The following is an 18,691-nucleotide window of genomic DNA, read 5'->3' as shown; positions in this document are numbered from 1 at the left end:
TTTCGTTGCTTGTAATTGGTTTGTTTAGCTTTTGTGTTTCTTCCTTGGTCAGTCTTGGAAGGTTGTATATTTTTCTAGGAAGTTTTCCATTTCTTCTAGGTTTTCCAGCTTCTTAGCATATGGGTTTTCATAGTATTCTCTAATAATTCTTTGTATTTCTGTGGGGTCCTTTGTGATTTTTCTTTTCTCGTTTCTGATTCTGTTGATGTGTGTTGACACTCTTTTTCTCTTAATAAGTTTGGCTAGAGGCTTATCTATTTTGTTTATATTCTCAAAGAACCAGCTCTTGGTTTTATTGATTTTTTCTATTGTTTTATTCTTCTCAGTTTTATTTCTTTCTTCTCAGATCTTTATTATGTCCCTCCTTCTGCTGACTTAAGCCCTCACCTGTTCTTCTTTACCCAATTTCGATAATTGTGATGTTAGACTATTCATTTGGGATTGTTCTCCCTTCTTTACATATGCCTGGATTGCAATATACTTTCCTCTTAAGACTGCTTTCGCTGCGTCCCACAGAAGTTGGGGCTTTGTGTTGTTCTTGTCATTTGTTTCCATATATTGCTTAATCTCTATTTTAATTTGGTCACTGATCCATTGATTATTTAGGAGCATGTTGTTAAGCCTCCATGTGTTTGTGGGCCTTTTTGCTTTCTTTGTACAATTTAGTTCTGGTTTTACGCCTTTGTGATCAGAAAGGTTGGTTGGTAGAATTTCAATCTTTTTGAATTTACTGAGGCTCTTTTTGTGGCCTAGTATGTGGTCTATTCTGGAGAATGTTCCATGTGCACTTGAGAAGAATGTGTATCCTGTTGCTTTTGGGTGTAGAGTTCTATACATGTCCATTAGGTCCATCTGTTCTAGTGTGTTATTCAGTGCCTCTGTGTCCTTACTTATTTTCTGTCCAGTGGGTCTATCCTTTGGAGTGAGTGGCATGTTGAAGTCTCCAAAAATGAATGTATTTCATTCTATTTCCTCCTTTAGTTCTGTTAGTATTTGTTTCACATATGCTGGTGCTCCTGTGTTGGGTGCATATATATTTATAATGGTTATATCCTCTTGTTGGACTGAGCCATTTATCATTATGTAATGTCCTTCTTTACCTTTTGTTACTTTCTTTATTTTGAAGTCTGTTTTGTCTGATACCAGAATTGCAACACCTGCTCTCTTCTCTCTGTTGTTTGCATGAAATATCTTTTTCCATCCCTTGACTTTTAGTCTGTGCATGTCTGTGGGTTTGAGGTGAGTCTCTTGTAAGCAGCATATAGATTGGTCTTTATTTTTATCCATTCCATTATTCTGTGTCTATTGATTGGTGCATCCAGTCCATTTACATTTAGGGTGATCATCAATAGATATGTACTTATTGTCATTATAGGCTTTAGATTTGTGGTTACTAAAGGTTCAAGGTTAGCTTCCTTAGTATCTTACTGTTTAACTTAACTCGCTTATTGAGCTATTATAAACACTGTCTGGTGATTCTTTATTTCTCTCCCTTTTTATTCCTCCTCCTCCATTCCTCATATGTTGGGTGTTTTATTCTCTGCTCTTTTTAGGATTGCTAGCATCTAGAGTAGTCCCTCTAAAATACCCTGTAGAGATGGTTTGCGGGAGGGACATTCCCTCAACTTTTTCTTGTCTGGGAATTGTTTAATTCCTCCTTCATATTTAAATGATATTCGTGCTGTATACAGTATTCTTGGTTCAAGGCCCTTCTGTTTCATTGCATTAAATATATCATGCCATTCTCATCTGGCCTGTAAGGGTTCTGTTGAGAAGTCTGATGATAGCCTGATGGGTTTTCCTTTGTAGGTAACTGGCTGCCTTTAATACTCTGTCCTTGTCCTTGATCTTTGCCATTTTAATTATTAAGTGTCTTGGTGTTGTTCTCCTTGGGTCCCTTCTGTTGGGAGTTCTGTGTACTTCTGTGGTCTGATCGATTATTTCCTCCCCCCGTTTGGGGAAGTTTTCAGCAATTACTTCTGCAAATACACTTCCTATCCCTTTCTCTCTCTTCTTCTTCTTGTTCTGGTACCCCTATAATGTGAATTATTCCTTTTGGAATGGTCACACAGTTCTCTTAATATTGTTTCATTCCTGGAGATCCTTTTATCTCTTTCTGCATCAGCTTCTCTGTGTTCCTGTTCTCTGATTTCTATTCCATTAATGGCCTCTTGCCCCTGATCCAGTCTGCTCTTAAGTCGTTCCAGAGATTGTTTCATTTCTGTAATCTCCTTCTGGTTTTCATCCCTTAGCTCTTGCATATTTCTCTGAATATCCATCAGCATGGTTATGACCTTTATTTTGAATTGTTTTTCAGGAAGATTGGTTAGGTCTATCTCCTTCTCAGGGGTTGGGTCTGTGATTTTGGTCTGTATCAAATTCTTCTGCCTTTTCATGTTGATAGAGGTAGTTGTGGGGAGCCGTGCCCTGTGTCGGATGGGAGAATGTCCCTTCTTGCTGGTTTGTGGCCTTCCTCTCCTGGGAGAACAGTGATGCCTACCAGCTTGTGCTGGGCAGCTGTGCACAGACGGGGTGTCTGATTCTTTCCTGGCTGCTGTGGAAGAAGCTCTGCCTGGTTGCTGTGTGCATGGCCTCTGCCACTATGGTGGAGTCGTGCCAGAGGGGGAAAAGGCAGGAGGCTGTTTATCACCATGAGGGGCCTCCAAGTTGCGCTGCCACCCAGGGGGTTGGGGCACCTGGAGTCCCCCGGGATTCCCAGTTACTGGGCTGATTGTGCCAGGGCGCTTCCATCCAGCTGTGAGACCCCTGACTCTTTAAGATTTTCAAAGGGCACTCACTTTTCTTTTGTTCCAGGGGCACCAGCTGCAGGGACCCACTCACAGGTCTTACTGTCTTTTTTTCTCTAGTATGCTGCACACCATGCACTGTGTGTCTGCACTCTCGGTGCAGATGGCTAGGGCTGGGTGTTTAGCAGTCCTGGACTCTCTCTCCCTCCCCGCTCTGACTCCTCTCCTCCTGCTGGGAGCTGGGATGAGGGGTGCTCAGGTCCCGCTGGGCCGCAGCTTGCATCTTACCACCTTCCTGAGGCACTGGCTTCTTGCAGGTGTAGATGTAGTCTGGCTGTTTTCCTGTGTCTTCTTGTCTCTCTTTTAGGAATAGTTGTATTTGTTGTTTTTCAAAAATATATATGGTTTTGGGAGGAGATTTCCGCTGCTCTACTCACACTGCCATCTTGTCTCCCTCTAAATTTTTATTTAAAATTTAAATACATTCTCTTCTAATGTAGAAAACTAGGTTTCCTACATTACAAGGTATAAATGCTTTCAGTTTTTAAAGCATAACTCCTCCAACTTCTAATCATTTAAGTTTCAAAAAATACTAATGTCGAGACACAGAGAACATAGAATTGGTCAGAAATGTTGATATTTTATTATGAAAATAAGTGCCACATTTTCCTTATTTTGAACTTAGCAATAGTCTATCAATTCTGGGCTACTTATTTGACAGGGAATACCAATATTGGAAAGTCCAATAATCATATTTTGTTCCTATCATCAAAACTTTGTAATGTACTTGAGGAAAAGAAAAAAGAAGGAAGAAAGAAAGAAAGGAAGGAGAGAGGAAAAAGCAAATGAAGGAAGGAGGGAAGCAGAGTGGAAGGGAGGAGGAGAGGTGTGAGGGAAGAAAATAAAGTAAGGCCGCAAACTGTTGCACTATATAGAAGATTATTGAAACCTATCACAGATTATAATATTTCAGAGATAAGATTCCTTCAAGCATTAGAGTAGATAATAAAGGTTGAATATACAATTAAGATTTGAGCTAGATTCAGAGAGTACATGTGATTTAAATATGTGTGGTGTGGTAGGACAGGATGGAAGCACAGTTTATCCAGACTGGGAAACCTGCCTGAGCAAACACAACAGGGCAAACAGTAACAGAGTGTATGTTGACAAAAGATGCATGAAGTTGTAATAATGGATTTGTTCTGGTGAGTAATCAAGTATAAGGTTGAACTGAGAGAATACAATCACTTTGTGGAGATCCAAAACATAAAACTAAAAAGAAAAGAACCTCAGTAAGGTGTTCCTCAAGAGAAGAGTTATATGCTGTAAATAGCACTTTAAATCTATCAGTCTGACTGAAATATCAAAAATATTACATTGTGCCTATAGTCAACAATAATGTACATGTTAAAAGTGTGTTAAAAGGGTGGATCTTATGATAAGTATTCTTGACCACCCCCACCCCAAAAAAAGAGCCATTGTTAAAAAAAAAGGCAAATAGTTTGGAAGAGAAGTTTTTCAAGGGGATTTTTCAAGAGGCTACTGTTTAATCTCAGTGTGAGATGACAAGAGAAAAGGTTAAATCTGTGACACATTTTGAAGGAAAGATCACCAATATTTGGCAACAACTTTAAACTGGAGTAAAATATGTTTTTTTCCTTGAACTTTTGATTGTGTCTTTATTTGCTTTAAAATGGCAAATATTTTAATTAAACACTGCTTTCATTTGAAATATGCACTTTGTATTTAATTTACATTAAATATTCTAATAAAGTGTTTCATTAAAAATAATAAAGTGGAATAAAAATAAACATTATATGCATTTTCTTTCTAAGAATGTAGAGTAGGTTGTTCTTAAGCACCTGTAATTATGGAACACTGTAGGAAGGAAAATAAGCATTTGAGTGTGTTTAACATGAAGATGAAAATTGAATTTTTCCAGATTTATGTTAATGACCTCCTATTTCCATTTTTTTATTAGTCCTTAATATTTTATTAAATTGTCATGTAACTTACTTTTCTCTATTAGTCTGACTAAACATAACATCAAAAAGTAAATCATTGTCATTAAACTGTATTTATCTTTTGGTAACTTTTGATATCATTTTCAATTTTATAGGTTATAGTAGGGCAGTTGGTAAAATATTTATTTAGGAAAATAAAAATAAACTTCCAAGGAGAAACAATGTGGTAATAACCCCATTCTAAGTAGAAACAGTACATGGTTATTTTCTACTGTTCTGGTTGATTGCTGTACTACAATGTACAGTCAAACTCATTTACGCAATGTCCTAGGGAAAGTGGTATTCTTTTGTTGTTTCTTTTTCATGGAGACTTAACTCTACATGTCTGACATTGAGCTGAATAACCCCTGTTGGGATTTGAAAATGCTTTCACAATAGGCAGAATTTTTCTATGCATAGGGTGGGAGAACTAGCATGGGCTCAGAATAAGGAGATTTAAAAATTGTAGATTTAGAAAGGAAGAAATTGAAGAAAGAATAATAGAATGTATTACAATTATTTCTAGTTCAATATTCTAGTTCAATGACAACAACCAATTTGCTCATTACCAAATGCATTTATGACGTTATAACAATAGTACAGCTAAAAGGCATTTTAGGGAGCAACTTAATAACCAATAAATTAATTTAGCTTACGATTCAAAGTTTATTTCAAAAATTAAATTATATGTAGAGTACAATATTAATGCCAAATCAAGTAATATTTTTCATATGCTGTCAATGTATATACCCTTACTTTGGATATGCCAGCAATTTTAGTTTTCTTTACCTCCCTTCCCTAATTTATAACGTCAACCTTACTTTCTAACATATGGAAAACTGAAAACTATATCTATATTTGTTATCAGAGCTAAAAACACCTCTCTTTCCTTTGCTTCCTATTCCATCAGCACATTTTTTTTTTCCATGAGAACAATCATTTGCATTACAACATTGTTCCTCACTGCTTTCTATGGTGTATCTAAACAGTAGTACATCCCATCCTGGCACAACTAGTAGACTTGACCACTACCTTCCCAGTTACTAATAAGAGTAGCCCCATCAATTCCAGGCATCTTTAGTTTCATTTATGAATCTTCCATGTAGAAAAGGTCCATTTATACTTATAAAATATTCCCTTTGAAAATTGAAAAAAAAATCATATTCAGAAAGATAAATAGTGATCTAATTGTAATTAGTTAATTATAATAAAATGAACCTGATTGTTAGGTATTATTTTGCTGGGTTATGTTTTTCTTCTGTCTGAACATGTCATGCTCAACTTCCAAATAACAAATTTTAAAAATCCTATTCTAATTATTTACCATAATCCCAATGATATTTTCATCCAAAACATTTTAATGACATGGTATTAGGTGAAAAGCTAATTCACACAAATACAGTAATGTCTTAAATACTAGATGCCATGAAATAATGGGAATATGGATATTTCTATTTTTTGGACAAAATAAAATATGGATAGATTATCTATACATATGCAGAAGTATTACCTTGCTTTACTCAACATGCATGGAAAGATTGGTCAATTATTTGCCACACAAATTCATCTGTAGCACATTAAGTGAAACTCACTTTATGTCTGCCTACTTATATGTGTTCATCTCATCTCAAAACCAGTCACAATCTGAACACAAAACAAGGAGAGGTGCACTCACAATCCCTGAAAGCAAACAACTGCACCACGGGCAGGGTCAAGGACATGGAAGAAGCCTGTACCTGGCAATGAATACTACAACAGACAACAACATTCTTCTTTTATTAGCAGCAGGAATACCAGAAATCTAGATGACATGAATTTTAATGGAAAAGACCTTTTTTTAAACAATAATAATTAAATTTATACCATGATACTGTTTTCCTTCTAGGCAGAAGCAAAAAAATTATGTTAGCCAGAACACTACCTATTGAGTTAGATAATACCAGTAACATACGCTTACTTACTGGGAATTTCAAGGGTTGGCACTCATTATAATATGAAATCTGGCTACTGAATCTAAGGTTTAATTTTGGCTCTGGTGCTAATAGTAAAGAAATAAACTATATTTACTTCCAAAATAAAAGTTTTCAAAGAGAAGAAGAAATAGAGTGATAAGTGATGGATGACATAAAAGCTAATATGGAAATGCATTAGAATTATAGACCCTTAGTCTTTCAATAATTTACAATTTGTGTTAACTAGACATAATATAGGCCAAATAATATGTTGGTAGTATATATGAAACAAGGTTTTGAATAAAAATTAATTTAAAGGTATTCCTTATGTATATGTGCATATATATTTTTTCAGATTTCCCACAAATATTGAGGTAAAAAATAAAAAAGAGACTGAAATTATGATATTTGAATAGGATCTCCAAGGAGGTATAGGATTCTATGAGCCAAAAAGGTAATGAACAATCTGTAGGACTATTCTTCTGTCATCTGAAATATCTTAAAACATAAAAAAAGACAGCTATTCAAACTTCTAGTTTATTGGAATGCAGAAGAAAAGAAAAACTAATTGGATAACTTATACAACCATGATTCAAAATAGTTTTGGCAGGTTGGCATACTAAGTAAGATGAAGGACAGGATGTTAAAGAAATACATTAAGCTCTGCATTTAAATTAGAGTGGTGTTGATGGAAAGCTCACTATTTAATTGTATTACTGTACTATGATAAAAAGTTAAAGTGAGCGAAAATCTGATTCCCCATCATTGGTTATAGATATAAGGGGGGAGATAACAGTTTTGTCTTCAAATATTTAAAGGACTACCATGCCTAACAGAAATGTGTTTATGCTCTGTCTTCTAAACTTTGAAAATAAGGGCACTTGGTAGAAATGGCAGAAAATTAGATTTAGGTCTCTGTAAGTTTTCATACTAGATAACAATCTCTTAACCACAGGAATTATCCACATAAAGAAGAACTCATTATGTTATGCTTTATAAAAACTGCTAATTTTCACTCAAGTAGAAATCTGCATAGTAAGATTGATAAATTTAAATTTTACTTTTTATTCTTTAATTTTTCCCTTTATGGAGGCTATGCTGACCCATTACAATTTTCTTGTTCCAAACCACTTTATTTTCTCTTTATCTTTTCAATGTTGCTACACTTTTCCTTACTATCTAACTCTTTTCTGTCATTCATTCACTTGATTAAATCTTACTAGGGGCAAATAACATACCACATACCACAAATATACCAAGCTTTGGGAATAAAAGATAAAAAAGGCATAAGACAACTGAGTTCAGGAAAGTATAGATTACATAAAATAAAATCAGTGTTTAATAGCACTAGATATTATGCAGCCCTAGAAGTTATAGAAAGACAGAATCAGAGCCCAAAAGAAAGACATCTACTTAAAAAAAGAAATCTCTATTTTTTTTTTTAAAGAAGGGCTGTTTGGAAAAGTAGGAATAAGATGGGGAGAGAGCAGCATGATGGCTCTGAAAAATGCAGCACAATGTGTAAGAACTAACAGGCTCAAAAAAGCATCGAACTTTTTTTTCTTTTTTTTTGCAAAAAACAACTTGTAGGTATGACAGTCAGGAAATTAGGCTGAAAATGGATGGGGAGAAAAATGAAGAAAAATGAAGTATCTCTGCCCTGGGATTTTATCTTAATACTGAATTAGCTGGGGTGTCACTAAAGGGACTGAAACAACAGAATAGTGTAACAGATGTATGTTTTGGAGGAAGAAAAATCTGACTAAACACTTAAAATATGTTACAGAAATACATTAATGGAAGAAAGATCATACCTGAAAATTAGGTAAAAACCTGCTAGAGTAGCCTAGAAACAGTGAGAAAGAGAGGAAGTAGGGTAGGAATGATCAGGATCAGAAGGATAGAGCATAAAAAAAGAGATTGAAAAATATTTAGGTTCTGATATTAATATTAACAAAATGTGGACATGAAATGGGTGTGAGAGTAACTGATGAAAGGAAATTCAAATAGATCACTCTGTACCAAGCAATTCAGTTATGAATGATGGCATACAGTAATACAGAGAATACAAGAGCATGTTGGCTCTTACACCAAGAAAGGGCTAGATATTTTGAGTTCAGTAAGAGATTGTTATATTGGAAATAACTGATGTCCTGGAACCATCTGGACATAATTTTCTGAAAACTTGAAGGGAAGTTTGGCTTATAATATTTGAGCATCATTAGGACTAATTATTGAATGGAAATCATGTACATGGATGGATGGATTAACCTCACGGAGATAATTTTAATAAAGAGAAGACAAAACTACAAAAATATCAAAAAGGGGTGTGATGTGAGCATCCAATATGGAGTTCCTTATGTCAGGCTTGCCTGCTTTCACACTGACTCCCTCCATAAACATACTCCACCCTAAAAGGCATGCTGGTGAATGCTCAACCCACATAACTCTGTTATGTCAGGCGTGCCAGTGAACGCCGGAACTGGATAACACCACATGTGGACTGTCCCCTCTTTGCTCCAATCCCCGGATGGATGGACTGGACTATATAAGGGACTGGCCACAAAGGTCCTGTGGCTCGTCCTAGAGGTCCAAGACACCGGACCACAGACGTGTGCTCCATGGCTTGCTCCTGCTCATCTGCGCGCACTCCTGCTCCGCCATGAATTTGTCACTCCACTGGAACTGTCTCCACTGCATCGCCTTCACTTGGGACAGATGAGAGGCTGAATCGGACAGCCGGGATCCGAACCATCCGTCGTGATGAGTATTACATGTTTTGATCTGTGATATACGTGATTTTCAGATATGCTTGATCCCCCCTTTGAGTGTTGTGTGAAAGGAAATTGCAAAATAAACTGTGTGATTCATGCAACTTTAAAGGTGTTAAGATCATTACTCCATCTCCCTGCGGATCCATACTTCCTAACCCGTTCACATCAGGGTGGCAAATATAGAGATGAAAACTGAACTAGTAAAGGAAAGGAATAACTGAGAAAAAACTATATGCAATAATATGCATAATATCAAATTTTAGGAGACTGAGAGCAAACTTACATTGTGTATAAATCATACTAGTCACTGATAGCACCAAGCCACTGAGGAAGAGGAAAGCTGTAAGGACTCCTACACAAATGAGGGCATCTGTTTTAAATAATACTAGCAAAAAAAGAAAAAAGCAGGAGTGTGGGTGCAGAAAATGTGGTTTGGGCCGGAAAGCAGAAGGAATTCCTGGTTGTTCTCAATTTATTAGAGTGTGTGGTTGAAGAAATAAAGGAGAACTGATAAAAGTGTGTGTAGTGTGAGTGAAAAATTGGCTTGATAAGAAAGGATTCTTGGGAGGCACTGAGAAGTAGTAGTGAATGACAAATGAACTGGAAACAAGTGTTGGTGGTTATTTGAATAATTGTGTATTTTCCTTCAGCAGTGTTCAGGGGTTTAGAATTAGGACAGAGGAAGCAGAAAGATGGACTTAGATGGGTGAGTGGTTTGAAGCTGGGAACACTGCAAATGTAGATAGAGTAAGGAGTGTTGGAGAGGAAACAATTTCCTCTACCTCTTGAGGTTCTTCTAGATGTCTTAATCAAACTGACATGAGACAGATTAACAGGAGAAAAAAACAAGTTTAATTATGAATGTACTAGTAAGCCACAGACACTGGTTTCAAAGATAGCCATAGACAATGAAGTATATATGTCATCCTAGATCAAGGAGAAGGGATGGGGGTCTGAGACTTCAAAAATGGGGAAGCAATTCACAGGAATATGAAAAGAGTATTTAGTAAACAAAATACTTGATGGGCCCCACAGAAACAATGGGACACAGAAGAGAGGAATTTTAGCAGATGCAGTGCGTATGTTTGGGGTGGAGGGTTAAAGTTTCTTCCTGAGTCTTTGGGCCTTGATGGTTTTCAGCTCAAAATAATCAGCATAACTCCATGGCACATCTTGGGGTGGCCTGCCCTTGGTTCCACAGGAGACAAGTTAAATTAATGATGAGAGTGATCATAGCTGTATTAGGAGGGACTTAAAAGCAGGAATGGATTGATTCCTTGGGTAAAAAGGAGAAGAACATTGTTGATGGCCTTGTTATAGCAGGTAGGTAGCCAGACATGTGCAGGGAGGGGTCTTGGGACTTCGACTGGGGTTTACAATAGTAAGAAGGTTGTTTATATGCTAAAGGTTCTGTAAAAATTGCTCTCTCAGGATGTGGGGAGTGAGGGTATAGATAACAGATCTGCCAAAACTGACTGGTTCTAACACAGAGGAGACGTTGACTCTGACATCACCTCATAATACCTTATATGCTCATTCGCTTACTTAAAGTCAGACCCTTTGGCACCATTGACAGTTCCAAGGCAGACCCCCTATGGCCAAAAAGAGGGCATCAGTCTATTACTCTGAAATTCCCCTCCCTATTCCAAGAAAATCCCACCTATTCCAATGAATATTCCACTCCCTACTGAAACTCCAGCTATAAGACCACCAACCCAGACCCCACTGTGCTGCTCATTTCTGGAGATGAAATGCCTGCACTCCCTCCTTGAGTGTGTACTTTTGCCTTATTAAACTACTATTTGCTTGCACCTAGTAGACCTGCTCATAAATTCTTTCTCATTCAGAGTCAAAAACCCTTTCCCAGGTTGCAGTCTAACCTAGCTCACAGGGGGATTGCCCAACAACAGCCTCATCCCAGGAAGGAATAACTTTATGTGAGTACAAACATCTGGGATTTTTAAACTGATTTATCAATTTAGATTTCTCCATTTTCTATACTGTATTGGCCAGCAATTACTGTCAAGTTTTCTTCAAGGTATCTCTAGCACTTTTCACTTTACTGCCTGCTAATTTTTATTCAATTTTCTCAAAATTATCAAGGTATTATTGACCCAGACCCTTTCTACTCAATACAACACTAAGTCCAATTCCTTCTTTTTCAGCAACAAATTTAAGATCAGTATGTATAAAAATTACTGCACTGTCACTGATCTTATCAAAACAGGTCTTTAGCAGATGCTATTATAACTTTCTCTCTAAATTCAATGGAAGATTTGAGTCACCATTCCTTTGATGTTATCACCTCCACCTGTGCACTGTATTCACATTTTACGAACCTCCAAGGATCTTCTTCAATTACATGTTAATAATTTCATCACAGAAGCCTTTTACACTCTGGAGCTATGCTTCTTTCTACCTTATATAATAAAAGGCTTTTTTCTAACAATACTTCACTCCAAATCCAATTGCAATAAGTCAAATGGTTCATCAGCAGTTATGAATTACCAGTATATTATATACCATGCACTATAGTGTCTCAATGTGCTTCATAGCAAATTTCTAATCTGTCCTTGTTCTGCTCACTCTGTAACAACTGATAGATATATGTGTAGTGTTACAATGTATTTTTCACACATATACAAGAAAGCAAAGTGCACTCGAGTAAATATACTTTCTATAGCACTAGCTAGCTCCTTATTAACCAAGCTTCTTTGTGAGAGCACCGTAAATCAAAGCTCCTTGTGACACACATAAGTGCTTTAGAAGTTGGACTTGATGACTAAGGCAGGTTCAGACATCTCAGTCACCCCACTGTAAATCTTTACATAGCCTGAAAGCATTTTTCTACAGGCTTAAACATCATTTAAGTGATGAAAAAGGATATTAGCTTTAGTTACCATTAAACTATTTTATGCTAGGTTATTAAAGTGTCTTGGAACAATTTTATGGAAAAATTACTTTTCTGATACATATACATTTTCACATGACAAAGCTTAATGACCTGTGAGAAATGACCAAACTCTGTGCTGGGCAAGGACTGGAGTTCGGAAATAAGCATAGTAGGGTGCCGAAATCTGGATTGATTCTTGACTCAGATGCTCTAACTAACCAGCTGAGTGACATCTTCATTTCTCTGGTTCTCTGTTTGGGCAATTGAACAATGAATGAATTATAAAATGTAGATTTAATATAATTGCTGTTCTTAGCTTCTAGTATGCCATACTTTCCCAACTTTTCAACTGGAAATAAATTCAGATGATAGAGAGCAATGACAGATTTCAGTCAGAAATTACTTTTTGATTCTTTTCATACAAAGCATAGCTGCCATTTCTTGTCCTAGAGGATTAAAACGAAAATTTCACTTTCTACATTTTCTGATTAGACTGCATTCAAAATTGTCCAATCTATATTGAATAATACTGGACCTTCTGAAAAGCACACATTACCTTGGATGACAGGGAATGAACTTAAAACAAAATTATAACTAAAATGAAATTCAGATTACTCAACACATAGACTACCAAATGGCTTTCTAAACAACAGCAAAACATAGGTTAAATGACAATTCATAGAAGTCTCATTTCACTTTTCAACTTTGATCTTCCAATTTTACTTTATTAGTATAATGTGTTACTCTTTGGGGGAAATCAATGTGATAGAATTGAAATATACTTCATGGTAAAATAATTGTGAAAAACAAGACAGCAGGCCCAAAAGAGTCCCAAATCACCATAAGTGACTTAATTACAGTTTCAGCTCTCACAGAAATGGACTCTTAAACCATCAATCAGGAAGCCTGATCAGTACTAGTTAGGTAATCTGCTAGACCCCTGCCATCTCCAAAAAGAAAAGTAATTTCACAATAACAAACTCGCTTTTTTGCCTAGTATAGCTTCCTTGCTCCAAATCCCTGCTACCTATAAGTTTTTAATTTTGCAAAGCATGCTGGAGCTCCGTTTATCTGTTAGACCTTATGCTGCCCAGTTCATGAATCATTGAATAAAGCCATAAGATCTCTAAAATTTACTCAATTGAATTGTTTTTTTAACAAACTGAAACATGAAAAGTTATTAATCAGAAGTTTTGATTGCTCTATGATCATATTTGTTTTGCTAGAATTTTATTCTAAAGTTAATAAGATAAACCAAAATGGACAAAGGTCCATACAATTAAAATTTTGGTTTTATATTTTAATTATTTAAGGAAAAACAACTCCTTCTTAAGTATATTTAAAAACATTTCAAAATGACTATTTTTACTTGCATGTACTACCAGACCAGATATGAAAGTCTAGACTTTAGTGATGCTACATTTGCAAAGAATGTTGTAACTTCTAAATATTCTAAAAATCCGTATCTGTGAATGAAAGGATCCTATTTTATAGATGTTATATAAACTTTTTGTTTTATTTCCATGTTTTCAGTCTTGTTTATTTCCCAATACCAATACAAAATTCTGCTTTGCAAGACTATGAAATGAAATTTTCACTTTCTGGAACATTTTGAATGAGCATGAATGTTCCTCACATCAGCAAGGAAACAAGGCAGCAAAGGACACCACTGCTTAGGACCTAAGTTAAATCATTAGAATTACCAGACCTATAGGATAAATACTGCCATTTTCCAGTTTGAGGTTTAATTTTTTTCTTTTTCTATACACCAATGACCCCTAGTTATAACAGATGGGACAATACGGATTCAAAAGACAATCTCCCTTTTCTTAAGCAGGATGAACTGTGATCTTCACTTTTCAAATAAGTTTCTAGGTTGTAAGAATCAATAGCCCCACAGTTCTTCATAAAAGCAGACACCCTTTTAGAATTTTTCCATCTTTATCCTGCTCAAGCCTCTCCCAAATAATTCTCCCATCTACTGAGGGTGGGGTCTTTGATCTTTCTGCCTTCTGATAAAGTTCTCAGTCACAGCTGGGACCTACTATAAGCTTAAGCCTCAATTACTAGCTCTTCAAGTGGCTTGTTTATTGACATCAAAAATCCCATCAGGGTGTATGAAGCTTTAAAGGACCACTTACCACACAGGTTTGCAGATTCAACATAGATTTTGGTCTGTTTGTTGCTTAATTTCTTGTGAATTTAAACAAAATTATATTTATTTATTCTTTATCTCTTTTTTCAATGGTAAAATTTTCAAAACACCTAATCCGCGATACTGACTGACATAGATGTTCTCATTGATTTTTTAACTCTCGTCTTCTGTTCCTATTCTCTAACTCCCTTGGACAAAGCACAAGGAAAATCCACTGACATCATGATGAATGACCAACTTCTATTAAATTTCACAATACTAACAGTAAAGCAGAAGTCAACCCTCCATTTTTGTTCTTTGGTTCTTCCATTTGCTCTAGCTCTTAAAGATTTTTCTGTACTACACTTAAATCAACAGAATTTTTCAAGTAATTGGCACCAAGTAAGTGCTCTGTAAATGAACCTATGTCTTGACAATGCCATATAGAACAAATTTAAAAGATGTCTGATTAAAATGAAAGGTTCCTTGTATTGTTATTATTATAAAATAAATAGCAGTTACAAGAATGGGATATATTCCATGATTCAGAGAGGATAAGAAATGGTGGTGTGGTCAGGTATATTCGACGTAAGAATAAGTAAACTAGGAATTTCAAAGTTGGGATAATAGAAACTAACCGTTTTCATTATTTATAATGCAAATACACACAAACACACACTATAAAACTGTTGGTATATCTTGCTTAAATATACAAAAATGTTATTTTCTTACCCTCAGCTTTCTTTCACAATACCAAAAATGTCAACATATGTCCCACTGTAGAGCTTTTGCACATGTTGTCCTTCTGCCTAAAATTTACTTCCTTCTCACCTGAATTCCCTCATTTCTTATATTAACTAACTTGACTCCATTTTTCATGGTTCAAATTAAATATTACCTCCTCAGAAAAGCCCTACTTGGCTGCCAGTCTAGACACATGCCTTATTAGTTTCAGGACACTATTTCTTTTCTTCATGTTTATGAAATACATCATCATGTGTTTGTTTCTTTACCTGCAATTAATTGATTTATCTATTTAACCATTTCTTTTGTGTTACCCCATATTGTTATACACTGTCAGAGTTTTGTTCAGATCAGTCAGCATTCAGGACAGAATCTAGTTATCTAGAAGGCTCTGATTGAATGAACAAAAAAGTAAATCTAATTTTATATGGTCTGCTCTATTTCTTATCAGAGATGTGAATTAATCTCTTTTCATTTATAGGAATAAGAACAATTTGACTCACTGTTAACATACTTTACTCATAAAATCCCCAGTTCTTTTTGGGTAGTTTGACATCTGCTTTTACAGGGCTACTCACCATGGAATATTTAGAAAGCAAAATGTCCTCATCAAACATCTGCATCTCGCCCTTGTTCTCTTCAGTGTGATCTGTTTGGCCTTAGTTCATGGTCTTGAAGGCCTCATGCAGAGAACTGAGAAGAGATGAAAATGAAATATAGCTCACAATGAAATGAACAAGTTTGTATATATTTAATGAAAGAAGGTATATATATGTGTATGTCTACTCAATTTTACAAGAATTGGATCAAGAAGCTTTGTCTTATTGATCTTTACAAGTATGATAAATAAATCTGTTACATTATCAAAATGATTTATTTTTTTCTCAGTATGTTTTCTTTACTGTGTGCCTATTTTAATTATTTAATTTCTGCAATTTCAATCTTAAGTAATTGATTTAAAGATCACCAAATCTGATGTACTACTTCTCTTTTTTGTTACCAGTGAAATACCTGAAGTCACATAATTGTCTCTCAGCATTGTAAAATTCAATTATTTTAGTTACAAAACTAAGTTAATAGTAAAATAATTTGGGAAACATTTTTAATGCTGTAAAATAACTGTTACTCTGAAGACTAACAATATTTTTGTCACAGAACATATTCAAGATTTGATGCCTAAATCCCACTTTTTTTATGTCTAGGTATCTGTTGTCCTATACTTTATACCACTATTTTCATATGTTCTAAAGCCTTTCTTGTCAATATTATTTGAAAGAGAACCATAGCTCAAGCAGTTAAAATACATGGCACACTTAATAGAAATTGTATTTTTCCATTGAAAATTCATATTATTTAAATTTGAATTTACTTGATAAAATGTTATAGTAAAAAATTTGTTATGTGTAAAATAATTCATGCACATTAAAAAAATTCAAGCCATTATACTACAGTATTAACTCAAAATTAAAATTACTCAGACTTACTACGTATTAACACTTCTGATTTAACAACATTTAACAGTTTCCATTTTAGCTCTTCTGGTAATTTTTGATGAAATTCAAAAAATTATTTCTTGTCTTCATTTATCAACTTTAGACTATTTCTATTTATTTTTCTGAAATAATGATGAATATTTGCCTTGGGAAGCTTTTTTTTAACCTTTTCCACCCTTTTATTATTAAACTACTGTTAGATTTTTAAATACATGTATCTTTCAATTTTAAATGATATGTGTAGGTCTCTACTTTTTACCTCACTAAATGAAAAAAGACACCCCTAATGTAAGATATAAAAATTGAAAACAGTAAACCGCTAGAGTCACCTAAATTCTAACTTTCCCTTCCAATTTAAGATACTCAGACCATTAAAACTCTGTTGATAAGGTTTATCAAACTTGTAGTCAGTCCTCTAATAAAAATTACAATATCCTTGTTTTGTCACAGTTTTATTCTAATATTGAAACAAATAAAGAGCATTACACTGTTTGTGTAAATATTATTTGTTAATAGAACTGGACTGTGTATACAGAAAAACAGCAAGCATAGAGAAACATAGCATAGAGTTGACAACTGAATTTTGACATGAGAACTGTGAAATCTTTAAAAAGAGCTATCTACATTTAGGTAAAATATACCACACTTCTTTTAAACCACTTCATTGAGATATGATTGTCATACAGAAAGCTCTATGTTTAATGTATACAACTTGATGACTTTGGAAGTGTCCACTTGTCAAACCCTCACCACAAAAAATACCGAAAATCTGTTACCTCCTAAAGTTTCCTCTCACCCTCCATTTATTTGATAAATAAAGAAATACACGTATTATATTTTCTCACTAAAATTCAAGTTGCAATTTCATTTTCCGTCAATTTAGGCTGTAATTTTTATGCAGCTTTTGTTTTTTTCTGGAGTCTAATTACTTTTGACTTTTCAGACTTGGCAGAGGAAGCATAAAATGTCCCTATAAAATCAATGACATCATCCAGATTCTTTGTCATAGTGTTAATGTTCTATATAACACAATTGCTTTCTAAAGGGTTGCTCATTTGTTCCTGGAATCTTTTCCAGTGGAAATTCCTGTTCTTCATTCTTCATTTTTTTAATTCCTTTTTCATTTTGCTGGAAATATATGTTCTAGCAATTTCTTTTCTGGAACTAACAAATATGGTAACAGACACTTCAAGACCTTGCATATCTACAAATATTTTATTTTTGTTATTTTTTACTTTTTGCCTTTTTGTTTTAATTTTTATTAGTCATATAATTCTGTTCCAGATTAATTTTTGTCAAAATTCTGGGGAAATTTCTCCTTGGTTACATATCATACAATATATTCAATGAGAAGTCTGGCATTGCTTATTTTTGCTATTGTTATTCTTTGTGTGTTTTTATTTTTTAAGCTTATGCAATCTTCTCTTTGTCTTTGTGAATTTGAAAATCTGTTGCCTGTGTTTAGGAAAAGGGATTTCAACATTTAGTTTGTGAGTCATTTAGTGGACACATTTAATCTAATTGTGAATATTATTTCTAAATTCTGTTGTAGTTTGAATAGTCCCTTATTATTTTCTGTGGTTTTACTCTTTCAGATTGTTCAAACTACTTGGATTGGTATTATATTTATCAATATTTGTGACATTTTTCACATCGTTTCTTTTTCTTTTTCTCTTGATTCAAGACAATTTTCTCAATGTTACCCTACAAACTTTTTAAAATTTTTAGCAATCTCATAATTTTAGACTCACAGGAGGGTTGCAAACAAAAATAGACAATTCTACTATATCCTTTACCTAATTTTTCCTCATGAATATTTACCTTACATAATGGAGGATAATTATCAAGACTAAGAAATTAACTTTTGCACAGTACTATTGATAAAACTAAGAAACTAGCTTTGGTACAGTACTATTAATTAAACAGTGGAATTTGTTCACAATTTATCTTT

This window comes from Manis javanica, chromosome 1 (assembly GCF_040802235.1).
Source record: "Manis javanica isolate MJ-LG chromosome 1, MJ_LKY, whole genome shotgun sequence".
Classification (NCBI taxonomy): Eukaryota; Metazoa; Chordata; class Mammalia; order Pholidota; family Manidae; genus Manis; species Manis javanica.
This window is presented reverse-complemented; position numbering follows the sequence as displayed.